The sequence below is a fragment of the Oryx dammah genome, unplaced genomic scaffold (assembly GCF_014754425.2).
Source record: "Oryx dammah isolate SB20612 unplaced genomic scaffold, SCBI_Odam_1.1 HiC_scaffold_26, whole genome shotgun sequence".
In the NCBI taxonomy this organism is placed as follows: Eukaryota; Metazoa; Chordata; class Mammalia; order Artiodactyla; family Bovidae; genus Oryx; species Oryx dammah.
This window is the reverse complement of record NW_024070210.1, coordinates 87,265,212-87,287,444: the sequence shown is the minus strand read 5'-3', so window position 1 is coordinate 87,287,444 and position 22,233 is coordinate 87,265,212.

Genomic DNA, 22,233 nt, shown 5'->3' with positions numbered 1-22,233 from the left:
GGTGGGAAAGGGCATGAAATGTTCCAAGATGAGCAAGTAGGTCAGGAGTAAACACGGGAAGTGTGGCAGCGGACGGTTAAGAAGGCGGGGGTACGGGTCGGCGGAGGCAGCTTCCCGCTGCATGTGCTTCGTCCAGGTTCAGGTCTGCTGACCCCTTTACTGCTCAGAAGCCTACCATGGCTCCCGACTTGGGCCTCCGTTGCCAGGGCACCCGGCGCTCTGCACAGAAAGGTTTCTTGGGTACCTCCTCTTGGTCCACCCGGCCTAGAACTTTGCACAGCCATTTTGGGTTTGAAAACTGGCCCCCCCAAAAAGGGGGATCTTTCCGAGGGAGCGAGGGAGGGACCGGGAGGCCCTGCAGAAAGAGCGGGAGGGCAGGCTTGCCCGGTGTTCCGCCTGGCGTCGGCCCTGCCCTAGCCCCGCCCCACCCAGGTCCTGCTCCATCTAGCCTACCCCCCTTGCCGGCCTTGCATCCCTCTCTGCACCCCGCTCTGGCGAGTGTGGCCGCCAGTCTCCGGTGGCCTGGGTTAGGCTCAGGCTACTGTAGGCATAGTAACCCAGGACGGCTGGGCCTGGAGGCAGAATGAGCAGGAGAGGGAGGAAGGTGTGCGGCCAGGTCGCAGCCGGTCCACCGGGCTCCCCACGGGGGCATACTTTTAAAGGGCTAGGCCGTGTTGCCTATGGGAACTTGCTGAGCCTCTCTGGGGTTCATTCATTCAGTGAAAGATTACTATAGAGCTGGTCTGTGCTGGGGACGTGGTAGTGAGCAGGAGCCATGTGGCAGTACAAGCCTTGGTGAAATGTGATCCCTGAAGCCCTGCTTTCTATCCTGCTGACCAGAGGACTTTGCACAAGAGACTCAGCTTCTCTATACTTCTTATCCTGATGTGTAATTTGGGAGTGAAACACTCATAGGGTTGTGACGATTATATGACTGCGTAGTTATAAAGTTCTAGGAATAGTGCCTATTAAGCTTTCTGATTAAGTGCATAACAAGCTTCATTATTAGCTATTGTTATCTGCACCTTCTTGGAGCTTATATTCACTGATTTCGTCTTATTTTTTTAGAATTCAGGACATTTAAAAAAACTAATTAATATTTTATTTTTGGCTGTGCCAAGTCTTGATTGCTGTGCCGGGGCCTTCTTTAGTTGTGGTGAGCAGAGGCTACTCTTGGTTTTGATGCTCAGGCCTCCCATTCCAGTGGCTTCTTTTGTTCCAAAGCACAGGCTCAAGAGCATGCAGGCTTTCAGTAGTTGTGGCATGTGAGCTCAGTAGTGTGGCTCCCAGGCTCTAGAGCACAGCCTAGCAGTTGTGGCACAGGAGCTTAGTTGCTCCATGTCATGTGGAATCTTCCCAGACCAGTTATCAAACCTGTGTCCCTTGCATTGGGAGGCGGGTTATTAAGCACTGGACCACAAGAGACGTCTACGACTTTATCTTTTTTATTTAAAATTTCCTTTTCATTAGGAATTATTTGAGATATATTAAAAAAAAGTAGAAACAGTGTCCCCTTCACCCTATTTAAGAAATAAAGCATCATAAACACATTCTCTCTGCTCAACTAAAGTCAGAACTTCATATCCCATGCCCTGGAGGCCTCCACTCCCTTCTTGATGCTGCTCATGGTCTGTGAGAGATCCAGATAATACACAATCAGATCCTGCCACAACCCTCTTGAAAACCTCCACTTAGTAAGATAAAATCAAACACATCCCCTTGACATCCAGGCCCTTTGCTTCTGACCCCCACTGACCCTTCCTGTTTGATCTCTGCCGCCCAAAGTCAAAATTCCCCTTGGCATTTCTTTTCTTTTTTAAGAAAAAGATTTATTTCTTTTATTTTTTGGCTGTGCTGGGACTTCATTCGTACATAGGCTTTCTCTAGTTGCGACAAACAGGGGCTCCTCTTCGATGCAGTCTGCAGGCTTCTCATTGGGATGGCTTCTCTTGTTGCAGAGCACAGACACCAGGCCCATGAGCTTCAGTGGCCGAGGGGCATGGGCTCAGGAGTATGAGCTTCAATGGCCGAGGGGCACGGGCTCAGTAGTTATAGCTTACAGGCTTAGTTGCTCCGAGGCATGTGGGATCTTCCCAGACGGGATCCAGCTGGTGTCCCTTGCATTGCAAGGCAGATTCTTAATCACTGGACCACCAGGAAAGCCCCCCTTAGCATTACTTGAGTGTCCCTGCTCCTTGCATATGTCGGCTCCTCTGCTGGGGGTTTCTGGGTAATCCTTCTTCTCTTTCCTTCCCTGCCTCCAGGAGAAGCAGCATCCTTTGATCCCTCAAGACACCCCGAGCACTGTCCAACTGGGGTGCATGTGTGTGTCTCCCCTCGGCTGTCGGGTCCTTGCGGCAGGTCCGTGACTGACTCATTTTCTTCTGCTCTTGGTAAAGGAGAACCATACACTGGACTCCACAGTTGTAGTTGAGTGTGTTTGGGGCAGCATGCTAAGGTGCAGTATGGATGGTCATCCAGTGACTGCAGCCCCATGCTTTTCACTGGGAGCTCACAGTCCATCAGCTTTGAAAGGTCTGGGGAAGAATCCACAGGTCCTTAAATGGGGGCCTCATTTTAAAGAAACTCCAGCACGGTGTGATTTCCTGCAGTGCCTGGTTTCCCCTACTCCTTCCGTCTTCTTCTTGGTTCCCCATTTCCTCTCTTCAAGCTCCTCATGATGAGTGGATCATCCCTAAGACTGAAGATGTGAGACATTGAGTGACCATGTCATGGATCCAAGAGACTTGTAGGTTTAGGGAAACCAAGTGGATGCCAAGTCTGGCTCCAGACAACCTAGGAGCAAAGGGGTTGCTTCCAGAGCGGGGGCTCCTGGCCTGTTTTCGTAACACCAGGGGTACCTGCAATGCACATTCTCTTCACAGAGAGAGGAGAGCCTGAGTGTCCATTGAAAGTAAGCTGAGAAGTGCACTCTGCCTCTAGGGAGGAAGCTGAGTGCCTCGCGGGAGGGTGGGGAGGGTGGGGAGAAGAGGGACCCTTGCTTCTGTGGACATTTTGTTCTACGTTCACGTCTGATCTATTTTTTTTTTTAATGAAAACATATTGGATGGTAATCAGAAGAGCTGGGTTCCAGTATTGCAAATACCAGTGACCAGCCTGTTCACCTTGGTCTCTCTGAGCCTCACTTTAATAACCACCCAGTTCTGAAGCTCAAAGAGCAGACCTTACAAGGGAGACCTTTGTAAGCTAGACGGGGCTGGGTGCACTTAATTATTATTTACTCTGCACTCAGTTCATCTCAATAGACAATCACTGAGGCCTCTCTATTGACCATAGTGTGTGGATCTCTATATACAAGTTTGGGTGTGTATGTCTGGGCATGAGGGTGTGGGTCTGGGTGTGTGTGTGCCTGGACATGTCAGGGTGGGGTCTGAGGTGACTATGACCTTGACCATTACAGGGTTTCTGCCCCAGGGAGCTCCTGGTGCAGCAGGACAGGTGACCAAGTGAGCAACTCCCTCTGACACTCCTGAACTCTGTTGCTGTGGTTTAGTCTCTGAGTCGTGTCCAGCTCTTTGCGACCCCAAGGACTGCAGTCTGCCAGGCTCCTCTGCCCATGGGATTTTTTTCAGGCAAGAATACTAGAGTGGGTTGCCATTTCCTGCTGCAAGGGATCTTTCTGACCCAGGGATCGAACCCGCATCTCCTGTATTGACAGGTGGAATCTATACCACGGAGCCACCAGGGAAGCCCCTCCTGAATTCTGCTCAGGGCCAAATAAAGAGATGAAAATGCGGGTGCACAGAAAAGGCAACATGGAATCACACAGGGGCCTTTGTCCTGGCTGTTCCTTCTGCTTGGACTGTTCTTCCTCAGAACCCTTAAGTTCCGCCGCCTTGCCTCCTTTGACTCTTTGAGCAAATGTCACCTTCTCAAGGAGGTCTATATGATCATCCCACTAAACAGCAACTCTGCCCTACACTCCCAAAATCCATCCTGGCATTTTTCTTTTTTTCTTTTAAACTTAGGCCCTTACTTTCAATGATAGTAAATTTATCTATAACAAAACTTACTTAAAATAGTCTTATACTTTACTCATTTTTGTTTAATTGTCTGTTTCCATCCTTTGCTTCATTAGAATGAAAGCTCCTGCTGTGTCCCTGCCCAGGGCCTGGAATGGTATACCTGATGCAGAGAAGACACTCAGTGAGCATTCATGAGTAAAGGTGGTAACAGGGCAGGTGTTCAGGGGTGGGTGGCAGAGAGGCCATAGCCTCTGTGGACTAAAGGGGTGCCTCATGATGTGGGATCTGGGGCCCCTGCGGATGCTGGGGGTAGGACACTCCAGTGGGCACAGGGAGAAGACATGGCCTGGAGAAAACTTAAGACATTTTGGGAGCCATTCTGTATGTCCCAAATTCCAGCTCAGTGTCCATCTTTTCCCTCTGCCACCCTGAGAATCACAGTCTATGTTATGGGGGAGGGGAGATTCAAGGGCCCAGCTGGTGTGTGGGGGAGGTGATGATGGACCCATTCATGAGAATCAAAGGCAAACTGGAGGTCCCTTGGCTACAAGAAGGTACCTATGGGGACATGGGGGGAGGTGCGTTTAGAAGAGAGAAGGCAACAGAAGTCCCTGAGATGGTGATGGTGGTGGTTGCATTGTAGACTCCGTGAAAGTGGAGATGTTTTTGTGAGTGTTGGTAACAGAGAGCAAGGTCCAGGCAGAGGGCACTCCTGGGACCATAAGCTAGACAAGAGCTTGAGCGGGGACTGAGGACAGGTTGGGAAGGGCCTCAAAGCCAGGCAAAGGAGTCAGGATAGAATCCTGGGAGCCCCAGGGAACACACAAGGATCTGGGGCTGAGAGTAGGAGATGGCAAAAGCAGGAAACAATTTTCAAGAAGATTTGCCTTTCAGGGGTCTTTACCACTGTGAGCTGCCCAAAGAGGAGAAGACATGCTCTCTGAGCCTCATAGACAGAGAAGGGGGACAGAGTGTCCATTTCACTCTGGTAGTCCATTCATTGACTCACTCACTTTATCAAGCACTTAATGTGTGCTGGACTCCATACTAGGATTTGGGGATCCCACAAGAAATCAGTCCCAAACTTTGACCCCATGCGAGGGAGAGAATACCCCAGGGAAGAAGTGACAGCTCCAAGGAGGCTATGGTTGTGCCCAACTGGGAGATCAGAGAGAGGGATTCTAGGAACAGGAGGCATCTGAACTGGGCAGTAAAGGATGGTCAGGGGTTTGAAATTCATCTGATCAGGAAGAGAAAGCATTTTAATCAGAAGCTCCAAACCAGAGGTTTTAGTGCATATTGTTTCATTTAGTTCACCCAGCAACTCTTGGAGGAGGTAGCCAGGGCAGAGGAGGTGATATATTATAGATAAGGAAGTAAAGATCTGGGGACCAAGCCCAGAGAGGGGAGGTACCCAGCCCCACCCAGGTCAGCGCCCTGAAAACCGCAGAGTTGGGACTGGAACCCAGGGTGTTGGGCTCCCATCCAGGCGCCCATCCTGTGGGTCCACAGCCACACTGGTTGTTTTGGAGTTGAATTCACGGCTGCTCGCTAGCACTGTGAGTGCTGTAGAGAAGCTGTCAGTCCGTCCCCACCCCCAGGATCTTGATCTGCCTCTGCCTGACCCCAGAAAGGATCCAGGACAGGGACCCAAGACCCATTGCAGGCTCCTCTGTGGTTGGCTGTGGGCCCTGGTGGCTCAGAAGGTCAAGAATCCGCCTGCAATGCAGCAGACTCAGATTCAGGTAGATTCCTCGGTCAGGAAGATGCCCTGGAGGAGGGCATGGCAACCCACTCCAGTATTCTTGCCTGGAGAATCCCCCATGAAAAAAAAAAAAAAAGAATCCCCCATGAACAGAGGAGCCTGATGGGCTACAGAGTCGGGGAGGCCCACGGCGCCCCACAGAGTCGAATACGACTGAGCAACTGAGAACAGCAGAACAGCCCAGGCAATGGATAGGATGGAAAGGGATTTGTCGGACTTTGAGTCTGAGGGCTGGGTCCCAGCTGCGCCACGTGCTGGCTGTGCAGCTTAGGCAAATCACCTCACCTCTCTGGGCGCTTCAGTTCCTGCCTCAGTCAAATGAGAATGCTGTTCACTCTAGTATTCCCCACGTCCAGTCAGTGGAGGAACCGAGGACATGATAGGTATGACCAGATAAAAGCTAGCTGTTATTATCTTAAGGGACTGGGGGTTGTCTGCACCACGAGAATGATGACAGGAACACTACTACATTATGCCAGGGTGAGTTTTGAGTCCTTACCAAGCCCAGTGCTGAGCACTTGCTGTGTGTTAATTCACTGAATGGAGTGTGGATGGGAAAATATTGTGGGTGAAACGATCATCAATATGTATGGTCTGTAAATATGATGATGATGAGGGAGAAGGAGGATAAAGATATCTTTTAAAGCGATGTAATTATCAGGTTCAGAAATCTTGGCCAGCTCCTGGGGGATTTGCAGACTCTGTGGCCTGGCCCCTTGACAACTCTGGGCCTTTGCTTCTTTCATCTGAGTGGCTAACATCCTCAGAGCTCAGGCATCTAGCCTCCCAGGCCCTAGATGAGGTGTTTAGGCCCCAAGCCAGGCCAGCCCCAAGATTCCTATTCTGGGGCAGCCCAGCTACAGCCCCAGGAGGGCCGCCAACAAGGGGCCCAGCAGCTTATCGCTGCACGGGGACTCTCCAGCGGGCAGACTGTCTCCACTGCTGCTGAGCCAAGCTGATAAAGAGGACAGACCCTTGTGTTTACAGTGGCTGGGAGAGTGGGCCTCCTGGGGGCGGCCCCATCTCCTGTGGGAACAGACTGTCTGTTTGCTGAGATACCATCGCATTCCTGCAGCCCCAGGATGGATGGGGGCGGGCTGGGGTGCGGAGATGGGAGGGGAGGAGGAAATATGACAGCTGCCTGCTCTCTCTCTGTTCCCTGGGGCCCCACGTTGAGAGGGCCGACACTGGCTCTTCTGGTGGGTCTATGGTTTCCCAGCCTGATTGTTAAGCACTTTATTAAGGTCAGTGATACCCAACACGGGCACTTCTCTCTACAATTTATAAAATATTTTCTCAACATGTATCTTTTTTGGTCTTCCAGAGAACCTTCTATTTAGTTAGTTTGAGGTAATAACGTTTCACAGAAAAAGATGCCTTTCTTTCTAACCAGACTGGAGCAGAGGGCCAGTGACATGACCGGACATTGGGGCAGGGGTCCTGCATGACGCTCCGCTGACTAGGCCACCCCACAATTAAAGCTACACTTACATACTGCTTGCTATGGGACAATGACTGTCAAAAGTACTTGAGATGCATTAAGTCATTTAATCTTCACAACAGCCCTTGTGAGATAGGTGCTATCATTATACATTTTACGGTAGAGGAAATCAAGGCGTAAGTCACACAGGAAGAAAGTGAGCGGGCTGGGATTTGAACCCCAGCAGCACGACTCCAGCATCCCCAATGTAACCATGGGACTACACTGCCAGCTTAAACTCAGTTCATGATAGTTATTGGGTTGGTCGACAAGTTCATTCAGGTTTTTCCGTAAGATGTTGTATCTCTCCCATGCTTACAAAGGCAGCAAGTGTTTACAACCACAGAAGCAGGAACTGGCCTTGGAGTTAGGCTTGTGTTCAACTTCCAGCACTGACACGAATGACCTTGGAGGCTGACCCTCGCCTGTCTGAGTCTCAGTTTCCTTCTCTGGAAAGTGGAAACAAGACCAGCCTTAGCAGCCTTAACTCTAACCAGGGTGTCAGAGTTGTTGTATGCGAAGGGTCTGGGACAGGATAGATTTTCATTAAATAACCACTCATTACTTTGACAGCTGATGTAGGGAGGTGGCCTGCCCAAAATTGAGATTTCAGAAGAGTATCATTTAAACTAGAGAAACCCGCCACTCAGCTAGGGAAGCACAGAGGAGAGGTGACATCTAGTTGAACAGATCTGGTGGCTTCTCAGGATGCAGCATGTGGGTGGGACCCTGGCTTCAGTTGGACAGCCTTGAGTTCAAATTCCAACATCCAGCCCTTACTCTCTGGGTAGACTTGGGGAATTGCTTGACTTCTTTGTAAAATGAGAACACTAGGAGAACTATTGGAGAAGGCAATAGCATCCCACTCCAGTACTCTTGCCTGGAAAATCCCATGGATGGAGGAGCCTGGTGGGCTGCAGTCCATGGGGTCGCTGAGGGTCGGACACGACTGAGCGACTTCACTTTCACTTTTCACTTTCATGCATTGGTGAAGGAAATGGCAACCCACTCCAGTGGGAATCCCAGGGATGGGGGAGCCTGGTGGGCTGCCGTCTATGGGGTCGCAGAGTCGGACATGACTGACGCGACTTAGCAGCAGCAGCAGAACTATCCTCCTAGGGTTGTGAAGAACGGATGAGATTGTTCAGGAAAAGAAGCACTAGGCACACTGGCAGGTGCGTGGTAAGTGCTCAATAAATACTGCTGATACTATTGCTCCTGGGGCGGGAGAGGGGGTGGTAAACAGAATAATGCTCCCCCCTCCAAAGATGTCTGTGTCCTAATCTCTGGAACCCTCAACTGTGTATCCTAGTCACTGGAACCTGTGACTGTGTTAGGTCACGTGGCAGAGGGGAATTCAGATTGTTGGTAGAATTAAGGTTGCTAATCAGATGACCTGGAGATGGGGAATTATCCTGGGTTATCACAGGGCAAATGAGTTAGGATAAACTAGATAATGCTGTGGTAACAAATATCCCCCCAATCCCAGTGGCTTTACTATAACCATGTTTAGGTACTACCTGATGAGTTATCAGGCTGCTCTGTTCTTCAAAGTCACTCAACCGTCCAGCTGTAGGAAGTTCCACATTGATATATTTCCATAATGACAGCGGCAGGGAAAAGAGAACATGGCAAGCCACACACTGGCTCTTAAATCACCTGCCTAGAAGTATTGCACAACACTTCTTCTCATATTTTATTGGCCAAAGCAAGTCACATGGACACATTTGAGTTCAACTGGGTGGAGAAGCACAATCCTACTATCTTCCCAGAAGAGAGAAATGACTATTTATCAAGTCTTAATACCTATCATCGATGGTATAGTCCAGAGTGGGTCTTGGGTTGAATGCAGTTCAGACATAATTTGTTTGGCATGTTCAGTATTTTAAATAATTATATAAAGTTTCCAACATGTATGACATCAAACTATGTCATATACAAGTTCATATAATCTGGCTAAATTTGAAAAGTTGAACTATTGTGATAGTGAGCCCAGCTGTATTAATTAGAATTAGATTGGGCAGATTATAACAGAAAATGTCAAAATAACAGTAGTTTAAATAAGATACATGTTTCTTTCTCATATAAAAGGAGCCAGGAGATAAACTGGCAGCTCAGGCCTGGGTAGGTAGATTCAAAAAGCCATCAGGGGCTTAGGCTTCCCTGTTCTGTTGTCTTCAGTGTACAGCTCCCATTTGCAAAGGCTGCTTCACAGTCTGTGATGGCTTCCAGGGTTCCAGCCATCACATTCACATTCTAGGCCAGAGAAGAAAAGCTGAAGTCAAATAGGGGGACTCCAGATGAGCCAACTCTGTTTATGCAGCCTTCCCAGAATTTCTGCACAACACGTCTCCTTACAGCTTATTGTCTCGATAGTTGCATGGCTATACCAAGGGCAAGGGAGGATACAGATGGTCATCTGACTGTGCTCAAGCCAAAGTAGTCCTTTTCTCCCAGGATAAAATTTTCCCAGCTGAAAATAAATCATCTTTCTGCTATTAAAAAGAAAGAAAAAGAATTGGGGTTGCCATTGGCACTTAGCAGTCTCTGCTAGGAGCCTGCAGTCCTGATTGTCTGGAGTGAAATAGTAGATTCTCATTCACACTGGGCCTGAGTGCATCAGTTTCCCACAGACCCCACCACTCCCTGATGCCTCTCCAGCACTCTGTCCGTTACTATTTATCACTGGGCTTATGTTGGCTGTTTCAGTCTTTTTTCTTAGCAGAATTAAGAGGAGAAAGAAATATTTCTTTTATTTTGTTAAAAGTCAAGAAAGAGCAAAAAATATACCAAGAGAATCATGGAGTAGAAGTATATTTCTCTGGGGAAGAGAAAAATATTCTTTTTTAAAAAAATTTAAAAATATATTAAAAACATTTTTTATTGGCCACAGTATGCAGTATTGTAGTTTCCTGACCAGGGATTGAATCTGTCCCCCTTGCATTGGGACTGTGGACTCTTAACCACTGGGCCACCAGGGAAGTCCTGCGAAAAATATTCTTAGCTGTGTATCATGCAAACAAAGTGTATTAAAAAGAATGCAGCTTAATACACTGCTCTGAAACAGCTGACTTGCTTTGGTTGCCGCTCTGGCCAGGCGTCTGACTGGTTATGTAGCTCCCTGGGAAGACAGTGGGCCTGCGATCCTCCTGCTTTTGCACAGCTCACCTTCTTTTTGGGAGGAGAACAGCCCCATTTTGTCCAACATCTTTTACCCCTTATTTGGGATGACCCTGCCCTTTTTTGTATTCGGGACTTATTTTGAGCAAGTTCAAAACTGTCTTGTAAAGTTCAAGATCATTATGGCAGGCAAAAATGCAGTGAAATAGCACACCACTGTCAGTTAATTACTAAAAATCCTTTAATAGCTGACATTATTATAAATTATATACCCATTATGACAGGGACAATTGAGCTCTCTGTTTTTTTTGCCCTGCGTTGGAACCCCAAACAATGCTGTCTTGTTGGAGAATGACCTGGATGCTCTTGGAAGCAAGTTGGGAGTTTACATGGGCTACCTATGCTGACCACAGCAGCCTGTGGGCCTCTGAGGACACCCTGTTGCTGGGTGAGGATGAGGCAGTTACCTGAAAAGGCCTCAAAAACAACCATTTTCCTGTTCCTACCTGCCTCCCCCACTGCTATGGCCGCAAGAGTCTCTTCCCCAGTGAACCTCCCAGCTCCCTCTGCTCTGTCCCCTGTTCTTTCCCTGTCCTAGACCTAGCTCAAAGAGCCCCTCTTCCAGACAGCCTCCCTGATTCTCCTTCCTAAAGCTCCAGACACATAGTTAGTTGGTTCTCTTTTGTTTTTGCTTTTAGGTTGAGCACATAAAGTACACATATTAAATGTAAACCTTGAAGGTTTTTTTTTTTTTTTTTTTTTTTACCTGTGTGTACACTATGTAGCCTCCTCCTGAATCAAGACATGGACTATGGGTCCTCTCTTGATTCAGAAATGTACCTGTGCATGAGAATTCCCTCTGGAGAGTGACAGATGCGGCCTCTGGCCTAATCCAGAAATGCCAATTCAGTAGATCTTGAGTGGCTCAGGAGTGCAGATGAATAGCACTCAGGTCCTCAAGTAGAGGGGACGTCCCTGGTGGCTCAGTGGCAAAGAATCTGCCTGCAATGCAGGAGACCAGGGTTCAATCCCTGGGTTGAGAAGATCCCCTGGAGGAGGGCATGGCTAACCCATCCACTATTCTTGCCTGGAGAATCCCATGGACAGAGGAGCCTTGTGGGCTGCAGTCCATGGGGTTGCACAGAATCGGACACAACTGAACTCAGCAGCAGCAGCCTCAAGTGGAATAGGTCTGCAGCCCACCCTGGAGAAACCTACTTAGTGCTTGCGGGGGTAGGTCCCCGTCTTCTTTATTACCCGCCCTGCCAGATGGGGGCATGTTCTGGTCCCTTGTCTCAGGACCCAGCAAGGTTCTGGGCAAAAGAGGCATCCACAGGGGTGGTTCTAGGCTGGGTGCTGTCTGAATCTATGCAATTTGGGAGGCTGGCCCAGAGAAAAAGAATACTCTGATGGGTGCAGGGCCTTGGAAGGGCCTCCTACAAGTTACTTTCACCCCACTTTCAGTCTACCTCTGGCAGCCACTTAAGAGTTCATGGTCTTAGATGTTGTAGGGGTGAGTTGTCTGCTGGTTAAGACAGCTTACTCCTTCCATCCACAGGAATGGCCACCGGGATGCTCAGCCTTGCTTCAAATTAGAATCACCTGGGGGAGCTTAAAAAGAACCCCACATACTCAGCCCCCCATTAGATATTCTGATTTGATTGGTCTGGGGTAGGGGTAGAGCTTTAGTAATTTTTAAGCTCCTAGGTGATTTCAATGCACAGTGAAGGCCGAGAACCCCTGAGCAGAGGCTGGCTCTGAATTTTAATCTTTATCTGCTCCAGATATATACTGAGTATATAGCTTCATAGATACTGTATATAAGTATATAATGTATATATACTTAGTATATATATTTATATTCTTATATATTTATACTCAGTATATACACCTATATATAATCTTTTATATGTCTAAAAGTCTATGAATATACTTATATAAAAGATTATATCCATATATAAGGGTTTATATACTAAGAGTATAATTAAAACCAGGTAAATGCATGTCCTCCCACCACCTCCCTTCTGCCTCTCCTGAAGGGGCCAGGACTTCTGACTGTGGTTGGTGTCATCCAAGCCAACCACGTCCCTGGGCTACCTTCGGGCACCCACTCCCTCCTGAAGACAAATCAACTAATAATATTGGACATTTATTAAGCATCTTCTGTTATATTTCTAATCCTCATGGCAACATTGTATTTCAGCAGGAAGGAAGCTGAACTCAGGAAACCTTAGTGATTGCCTTCAGAGCCTCAGTAGGTAGGGACTGGAGCTGGGATCACACCCAGGCCTTTAGGGTTCCAAAGGCCATCTGCATTTCCCTGGCCAGGCTGCTCCTGGAAGCAGTGCCTGATTACTGAACACCGGCCATGCCCAGGGCACAGGCCCACTTACCCATTAGGCATGGCAGACATGGTGCCTAGGGCCCATGGTAATTTTAAGGGGCCTAGAAAATGTTTTAGTTTTCATTTTGTTTGAAATCAGAAGAAAAGAAGTAATAACGATAAACATACAATGATGAATCCAGCCTGGATTACATTTGTCAAATGTAATGTCAATTACATAATGCCAAAACACTTGTAAAATAAATAATTTTTTTTATGGAAGAAGGTACCCATGAAGACAAAAGTGTCTAGGGACCGTGGAAGTCACAAGGCAGCCCTGTGCAGGGTCCTGGGTCTTGGAAGTTGCTGACCATTGTGTCCCCCAGCCCTTCCTAGAGCACAGTGAGTGCTAGTGGGGACTGAGGCAAGAAATGTTTATTACACACCCTCTGTACACCAAGCTCTGGGAAGTAAACAAAAGCAACGAGTGTGTCCTGGTCTAGCTGAGAAGAGACGATATGCGGACAGGAAGCCAGACAGGGTGCCCTCTCCCACTGTGGTCAGTTCTTCTATCTCTTCTTATTTTTTTTAAATGTTATTTATTTGGGTCTTTGTTGCTGCGGGGGCTCTTCTCTAGTTACGGCAAGCAGAGGCTACTCTCTAGTTGGATTGCTTCCATGTCTTGGCTATTGTAAATAGTACTGCTAAGAACACTGGGGTGCATGAATTTTTCAAATTAGAGTTTTCATCTTTTCCAAATATATGCCCAGGAATGGGATTGCTGGATTATACAGCAGTTCCACTTTTAGTTTTTTAAGGAACCTCCATACTGTTCTCTGTAGTGTCAGTACCCATTTACATTCCCACCAACAGTGTAGGACAGACTTCCTTTTCTCCACACTCTCTCCAACATTTATTATTCATAGATTTTTTGATGAAAACCATTTGATTGATATTGGTTTTTTGATACAGACTGTGTGGTTTTGATTTGCATTTCTCTAATAACTTAACAACGTTGAGCATTTTTTCCTGTGACGGTTGGCCATCTGGATGATTTCTTCAGTGAAATGTATATTTAGGTCTTCTGACCATTTTTTCATTGAGTTGTTTGTTTTCAGTTACTTAATATCTTGATCTTTTTATACTGAGGGCTGCCTCATTCTTTTTCAATAGCTGGATGATATACAGTAATTGACTTAACTAGATCCTTTATTGATAACCTTGTTTCCAATCTCTTTGTTATAGTCACCTTATGGAGCATAACTCCCACTCTTCCAATTGTGCATTAAATAACTGTATGTATACATTATTTCACTATGTGCAAGCACATGTGTATGTCTGCATATAAAATGGAATCACAGCATCAAGAGGTGCGGGCACTGTGAGGGAGGGGTTGTTGTTTAGTTGCTAAGTCATTCTCAACTCATTGCAACCCCATGGACTGTAGCCCGCCAGGCTCCTCTGTCCATGGTGATTTTCCAGGCAAGAATACTGGAGTGGGTTGCCATTTCCTTCTCCAGGGGATTGACCCAAACCAAGGATCAAACCTGTGTCTCCTGCACTGGCAGGCAGATGCTTTACCACTGAGCCACCAAGGAATCCTGTGAGGGAGGGGAAGTTGGGACAGCTTCCATGGCGAGGTGAAAGTCGGCATATTTATCTACATTAAATTCCTTCTCCCCAGTTTTGGGAGCACCTCCTGGGTGCTGTGCTAGGGGTACAGAGGGGAGGAGCATTCACGCTTTGCTCTTGGGGGCCTCTCAGATTGGGACAATCACTTTTGTTCCTGGGAAGGAGGGCTGTACAGATGCCAGGAGAGCGAAAGGGAGGCAGCCACAGGCCTGTCTCTCGGGAGAGAGAGGAAAAAACTGGCGGAAAAGAAGGAAGAGCATTGCAGGCAGGTGAACCAGCCTGTGCAAAGGCTGGGTGTCAGTTGACAGGAAACAGGGGACCTTTAGGGTGTTCTGGGGCGCGGGCCTTCTCTTGTTCAGGGTCCACGTGATGGGAGCGGAGATGAGAGGGGACCTACACCTAATTGGGCTGGGAAGTGACTGTTTGCCCTTCCGGGTCATGGGGCTTGAATGGTTCTCAGTCTGGGAGCCTCATGATGAGAGAGAAATGCTTGAAACCTTTTTCTGGCTGGGGTGTGGAGGAATGATTGAATAACAAGGACTATCCAGTAATCTCCCAGTCCCTGAGGGGCAGGCTCCTTGCACTAAAGGCCTTTGACCCATAGCAAGGGCCCTATAGAAACAAGTCCCTGAATTATAGTCAAGAACTCAAATGAGCCCTGTTCCCAGGCGTTGTCTCTGAGACGAGGGCTCCTGTATTTGGCTGAAGGCTAAGGGGAGTGAGCTTCCTCCACCAGGAGGCCTGGGCTCAGGCTGGGGGTCAGGTCTGGGGTCATAGTCCAGTGCTGCTCACAGTGATTGTGACATTCTTTAGGAATCTCTCATCTCTGTTCGAAGAAAAAAAAAAACCCCTCTATTTTGCATACTATTCCCTGATACATCTAGGTTAGCTTCTTTAATAGTAAAATGGGATACATTGCAAATATAATATAAAAGTAAATTTCTCCAACCTCTTTGAGTCAAATTAGCCCTTCAGAAAAATCCTTTGACTTCGAGGGATTCAACTAGTTTGAGAAGGATGGATGAAAGCAATCCAGTTTCACTGCAGCGAAGCTACAGTCCTCACCCAGGTCTCTGTGTAACTACCTCTGGCCCTCTTAACAACCAGGGGACTGTTGCTGATGAAGGCTTCACTTATACACGCCTCTGTTCATTCATTCACCTGGTATTTCTGAAGCCTGATAATGTTCAGGGCAAAGGGCTTCCCCGGTGGCTCAGAGGTTAAAGCGTCTGCCTGAAATGCGGGAGACCTGGGTTCCATCCCTGGGTAGGGAAGATCCCCTGGAGAAGGAAATGGCAACCCACTCCAGTATTCTTGCCTGGAGAATCCCCTGGACGGAGGAGCTTAGTGGGCTACAGTCCACGGGTCGTAAGGAGTCGGACACGACTGAGCGACCTCACTTTCACATGATACTCACAAGGAGCAAAATAACAGTAGCAGCTCTAAATGCTTTGCGTATATATCAGTCAATACAATGATCCTACAGGATAGGTACTATTATTATTAAATCCATATTACAGATGAGGAAACTGAAACTTGGAGAGGATAGGTAAAGTGACCGAGGCCACCCTGTAAGCACCAGAGCCAAGATTAAAACCAGGCAGTCTGACCCCAAGGCTGCCCTTTTATCTCCTGTTCTGTATACACTGCACAGTTAGGGTGAGAAGCCTTAGGCACCGGGATAAGGGGCAAAGAGCCCTGGGAGCTAGAAAACCTCAGGTCAACCTCTGACTCCCTCCAAGCGGCCCTGTGATCTTGGACAAATCACTCTTTTTCTGGTTCTAGAATCTCCTCTGGCTCTCCTCCCTGTCCTGTTCTGAGCTGTTTAGACTATTTAGATAGTGGAGGGTTAAGGGCAGCGCAAGGGGTGTGACCAGCAGCATTGGGAAGGGCAGTTTCTCTAGGTTCCCAGGAGCTGCTGAGTTCCACAGGGTGCCAAGACTTTATTCCTGCCAGTCAAGCAGGCCCATTTTATCGATGAGGAAATTGAGTCTCCCAGAGGTTAAATAAAACAACTAACTCCTTGCTTATTTAGCTAATGTGCATGCTCAGTCGCCGGGTTATGTCTGACTCTTTGAGACCCCATGGACTGCAGCCCACCAGGCTCTGTCCATGGGATTTCCCAGGCAAGAATACTGGAGTGGGATGCTGTTTTCTTCTCCACGGGATACTTCCCACCCAGGGATCAAACCTGCATCTCTTGCACCTTCTGCATTGGCAGGCGATTCTTTACCACTGCGCTACTTGGGAAGACAACATCTCCCAAGTGCTGAGCACCTATTAGGTGCCAGACACTGGACTAAGCCTTTGAATCTTCAAAACAACCTCCCAATATTATTATTACCAGTTAAGTGTCAGGCTCCCCGTGTGTAGTCTCTAATCTGGGAATAATAATAGCACCCAATTGGGGTTTGTTTTAGGAAGTTAAGGAGGTTGCCTATGGTCACACAACTGAGAGGTAACTGAACAGGGTTTGAACCCAGGTCTGTTTGGTTCAACAAAATGATGGTTAAGAACCATTACCCCGTGGTGCCCAAGCATAGGCTGCCTGGAGTGGTAATGGTAAAGTCAGCATTTGATTCATAGAAGCTGTGGTAATAATAGGTTCCATAATTGTAGACAGGACCGGGAAAAGTCCTTCTGAGAGAAAGTAAGATGTGAGCAAACAAAAAAGCCTAAAAGTAGGTGAAATTAGGAATTTGTTAAACCAGCGTTCCCAACATTGCATGTATTCAGATGGTTATTAGGATAATTCAGGTGATACACAGATAAACCACCTATTTTTTAATGTGCTATATATATATGTATTTATTTTGTAAGAAATGCTTTATTTTAAAATTTTGTTTGGTCACACCGTGCAGCTTGTGGGATATTAGTTCCCCAACCAGGGAATGAAACTGGGCCCTCAGCAATGAGAGCATGGAGCCCTTACCACTGGACTCCTAGGGATTCCTGATTTTACATATTTGTTTCATTATTATTATTTTTAAAATTTATTTATTTTTGGCTGTGCTCTTTGGGGCTGTGCATGCTTTTCTCTAGTTGTGGTGCGTGGACTTGCAGCGGCTTCTCTTACTGTGAACCACAGGCTCTAGGACACATGGGCTTCAGTGGCTGTGGCATGTGGGCTCAGTAGTTGCACCTCCAGGCTCTGGAGCACAGGCTGAGTAGCTGTAGTACACGGACTTGGCTGCTCTGTGGCGTGTGGAATCTTCCTGGACCAGGAATCGAACCTGTCTCTTGCATTGGCAGGTAGATTCTTTACTACTGAGCCACCAGGGAAGCCCCTATATATATATATATATTTTTTTTTTTTTTTAATTTAAATTTGGCTGACCCAGTTTTTAGCTGTGGCATGTGAACTCTCAGCTGTGGGATGTGGGACTAGTTCCCTGACCAGGGATCAAACCCAGGCCCTCAGCATTGGGAGCGTAGCATCTTAGCCACTGAACCACCAGGGAAGTCCCTTTATGTATTTATCTTAAAGTCATAAATTTAACTGGCACATTTGTGATGCCATGGCTATTACTGCTTGTGACAAGGCTAAATAAAAGTGGTGAACTGATTTTTAAAATTAAATAAGTGTCAGTAAGGTGTCTACACGGTTCAGATGTTCTCTCGCACTCTCAAGTCTGTGTAACAGCAAGTCACACTGGTTCTATCTTCAGATATGTCCAGGATCTGACCTTTCCTCCCCATGCCAGCATGGCCTCTCTTGGGCCTCTGCAACCGTCTCCCACCAGGCCGCAATCTCTGCCCTGCCATCTATTCTCCATGTGGCAACTAGGGGGAGCCAGTCAAACAGAAGGCAGATCATGGCCCTCCTCTCAGAACCTCCAGGGGCTCCCAGCTCACAGGACAAGCCAAAGACCCACCAATGGCCCAGGTACCCTCTGCCCCCTACCCCCCACAGTACTTGTCTCATCTCATGACCTCTTTGATGGTCCTGGGATATGCAAGGCACACTCCCACCTCAGGGCCTTTGCATTTGCTGTTTTCTGAGCAACATTCATCTCCCAGATAGTGTCAGACAGTGTCACCATCAAGACCTTGCTCAAATGCTACCTTCCCAGAGAAGTATCCCCTGACCACTTTCTCTGAACCACATCCACTTTCTCCTGGCATTTGTCTCTTCTTCTTTTTAACATTGGCACATTTATCTTCCAAGATGCTGGATACGATTATTTTGTTTATGGTCTGTCTGTCCTCCCACTGGACTCCTTGAGTTCAGGAATTTTTGTGTTTTGCTTACTGAAGTATCCCCAGCACTGGGAACATGGCCTGGCCCCCAATAGGAACTAGATGAGTATATGTCATGTGGGTGAATACATGCCTGTGTGCATTCTTCAAGACAGAAAGGGTCTGCAGCATTCATGAAAGTCTCCGGAGGGTTATCCATCCCCAAAGGCTACCCAGGCTCTCCCACTTGGGACCACATTGACCAACGAGATTTAACCTTCTAAATGGGCAGATGATACCACTTAGCCAGTTGTTGTTGGGCCTATAGTTGTTTTCCTGAGAATTAATAAGGGAAGCCTTGATTTATCCATTAGTTTTCTGTGCAGTGGGCTGGGATGACTCAGTCTCCCTGCCAGTCCATCTCACCATAGCAAGAGGCAGCCAGACTCTGTCAATGATGCCTCTGTTCATAAGCAGTAGCCCCTAGAGCCTGGCTCTTCCCACCACCAAGTTCTGCCTTGTATTCTTTCTGCTCTTTCATGCCTTGTGAATTCCTAGCTAACGTGGAAACATCCGGGCTTCCCAGGTGGCGCTAGTGGTAAAGAACCCGCTTGCCAATGCACGAGACATAAAAGTTGCAGGTTCGATCCCTGGGTTGGGAAGATCCCCTGGAGGAGGCATGGCAACCCACTCCAGTATTCTTGCCTGGAAAATCCCTTGGACAGAGGAGCCTGGTGGGCTATGGTCTATAGGGTCGCAAAGAGTCACACACAGAGAAGCGACTTAGCATGCAGAGGCATGGAAACATCCCAAAGCCAAAAGACTGTGTTTCCTTTTTTAGGGCCAGATACTAAGAAGGAGAACACTCAACTCAAGCAGCCCTGGGTTCAAGTCCCATCTCTGTCACTTGTTGGTTGTGTGACCAAAGACAAATTACTTAACCTCTTTGTTTGCTTTAAAAATGATTTTGTAAGAACAGGAACAAAATCTGGGGGGATTTGATGAGATAGTGCAAATAAGTGTTTGGTCCAGATGATCATGAGCATGGAGCTTGGTGAAACAAGGGGTTTTAAACGAAGCATGTCACAGATAAATGCCCACTATGTGACAGGTGTTATGCTAAGGACTGGGGAGAAGAAATGGGGTAAGTCTTGTGTGAATTAGCTTCTCTGATGGTACAGACAGAGTGAGAGTGAGAGTGAAGTCATTCAGTTGTGTCTGACTCTTTGGGACCCCATGGACTGCAGCCTACCAGGTTCCTCCATCCATGGAATTTTCCAGGCAAAAGTACTGGAGTGGGTTGCCATTTCCTTCTCCAGGGGATCTTTCCGACCCAGCAATCGAACCCGGGTCTCCCGCATTGCAGGCAGATGCTTTACCGTCTGAGCCACCAGGGAAGCCCGAGGGTAGACAGAGGGGCATCAAATGGCCTGTTTCTGACTCGCTCAGTGGGGCTGTGGGTGGCCTGTGCCTGACAGTTTCCCCATCTCTAACCACATGACACTTACATTCCAGAGACAGAGGAGAACTGTCATCAGGTCATATGGGTTTATTAACTGTGAGAAAACACAGGGTACTTTGGGGGAATATTAGAACAACAGGGAAGGAGCAGATTTGAATCTGAGGGGTCAGAGTTACTTCTTTGTGAGTTACTTTGTGAGTAACCTGACTGTGGAAACCTGGGGAGCAGCAGCTAGGACCCTACATTTCTCCCTTCCCGTACCCCCAGGAAATTTGAGCTTGTTCTCCAGAGGGGTGGTTTAGAAAGGTGTCCTTAGGCTGCTGGAGAAGACTCTTGAGAAAGCAAGATCAAACCAGTCAATCCTAAAGGAAATCAACCCTGAAGATTCATTGGGAGGACTGATGCTGAAGCTCCAGTACTTTGGCCACCTGACGGGAAGAGCCGGCTCATTGAAAAAGACCCTGATGCTGGGAAAGCTTGAAGGCAAAAGGAGAACGGGGTGACAGAGGACGAGATAGTTAGATAGCTTCACCAACTCAATGGACATTAATTTGAGCAAATTCTGGAGACAAGTGGAGGACAGAGGAGCCTGGTGTGCTGCAACAGCCCACGGGGTTGCAGAGTTGGACACAACTTAGCAACTGAACAGCCACCACCTAAGGCTGAAGCTCTGAGGCCCTGCCCTCTGGGCACTGCCACACGCACCCTCTAGTGGTCACAACGCAGGCAGCCACAGGCCAGGCTGGATGGGCTCTGGAAATCCAAGGACAAGGGGGCTGACTGTCACCATCCTTCCCTTCCTGATATTATTGCTATTGAGACGTGGTCTTCCTGGAATGAGGGATGCCTCTGGGACCTCATGTCATTGAACTTTGGTTACCATCTGTTACACGATTCCTGTTCCCACCCCAAGGCTTATAGAGCCGAGGGAGGTTAAGCAGGATCAGTCCTGAACTCAGGCCTACCACACTCTGGTTTCCGTGCTCTTCAGGGGTCATCTAGCTGGCACCTAAAGGCACCCCACCCCCAATGCCTCATCTCTGGGTGAGCAGAAGGCAAACTCTGTCCAAATTACTGCTCAGGAAAGAAGGCAGCCCTCCCCAGGGAGGTTACTGTTTCAGTCTTTCCTTGGTCTGAGGCCCCAGACACAGACCTGACATCCCTCAGGGTGCTCCCCCAGGAACCCTTCAGAAAGGAATGTCCTGGTACCTCAGGGAGGAATTGGGGAATGGAGGGGGAAGGAGACATGGTTTGACTCCAGGGGTAGGTGTTGAGCATTTGTGGAAGCCCTGAGGGGTAATCTGTCTGCTTGCTGTCCTTTCCCTTTAGCTTCCCGTCACATACACCCCTTCCCCCAAACTGGCTGGGTTGAAATCCAGCCTCTGCCACTAAATACGAGCTTGTACAAGTTATTAGGTCTTTGTGCCTCAGTGTCCTTAACTACAAGTTAATGGTTAACAACTATGTCTATCCCAAAAGTGTTAAATGGAGTCTGGGGCCTTACCCCACAATGCTTTGATTCAGCAGGTCCAATGGACCAGTTTGAAAAGCACTGTCCTCAAGGATATGCTCTGGCAACACAGACCCACATCACTTCCTTGCTGTTAGGGTGAGTGCACATACCAGCTGATGCCTCTGTGGTATTAGCATTATTTTAGCACTTTGAAGACTATCTTCATGTCAATGATTAATTCCTCTTCCTCAGTTTACTTACCTGTGAAATGGAGGTAATAGTATCTACCAGGGCTGTTGTGAGAATGACTAAAATCTCTGTAATGCTTGAAAGATGGCCTTGCCCACAGTAAGCGCAAGCTATTATAATCCACAGCCAAACCAGTGGATACCCTGATAAAACACTTTACATTAAATTTCTCCTCCTATTTTTAAGACGCACTAATTTCCCCAGGGGACAGAAGTGACTGAAAAGAGGCCTCAAGGTCCGTTGTCCTCTCCGTATTCCTTACACTGGTGTTTTGTTCACTTGTGAAAATTCACCCTGTTTGCTTGCGATTTGTACACTTTCCATGCACTTATCTCATAGGGGCTTCATGGTCCCGTGAAAACGCAGGACAGGCATCATCATCTCCGTTTTTCAAACGAGAAAATGAGGCCAAGACAGCTATTCTGTCTTGGCTAACGCAGAAGGGGATGCGGGTGAGGAAGCTTCTAAGCCCGACCCTCCATTCGCCAGAGTAACCGCCTCTCCCAGAGGGCGCAGACTTAACAGTACCTGGTCCAGGTAAAGCTCAGCAAAGGGTGAGCCCATCCAGCAAACAATGCCCTTCC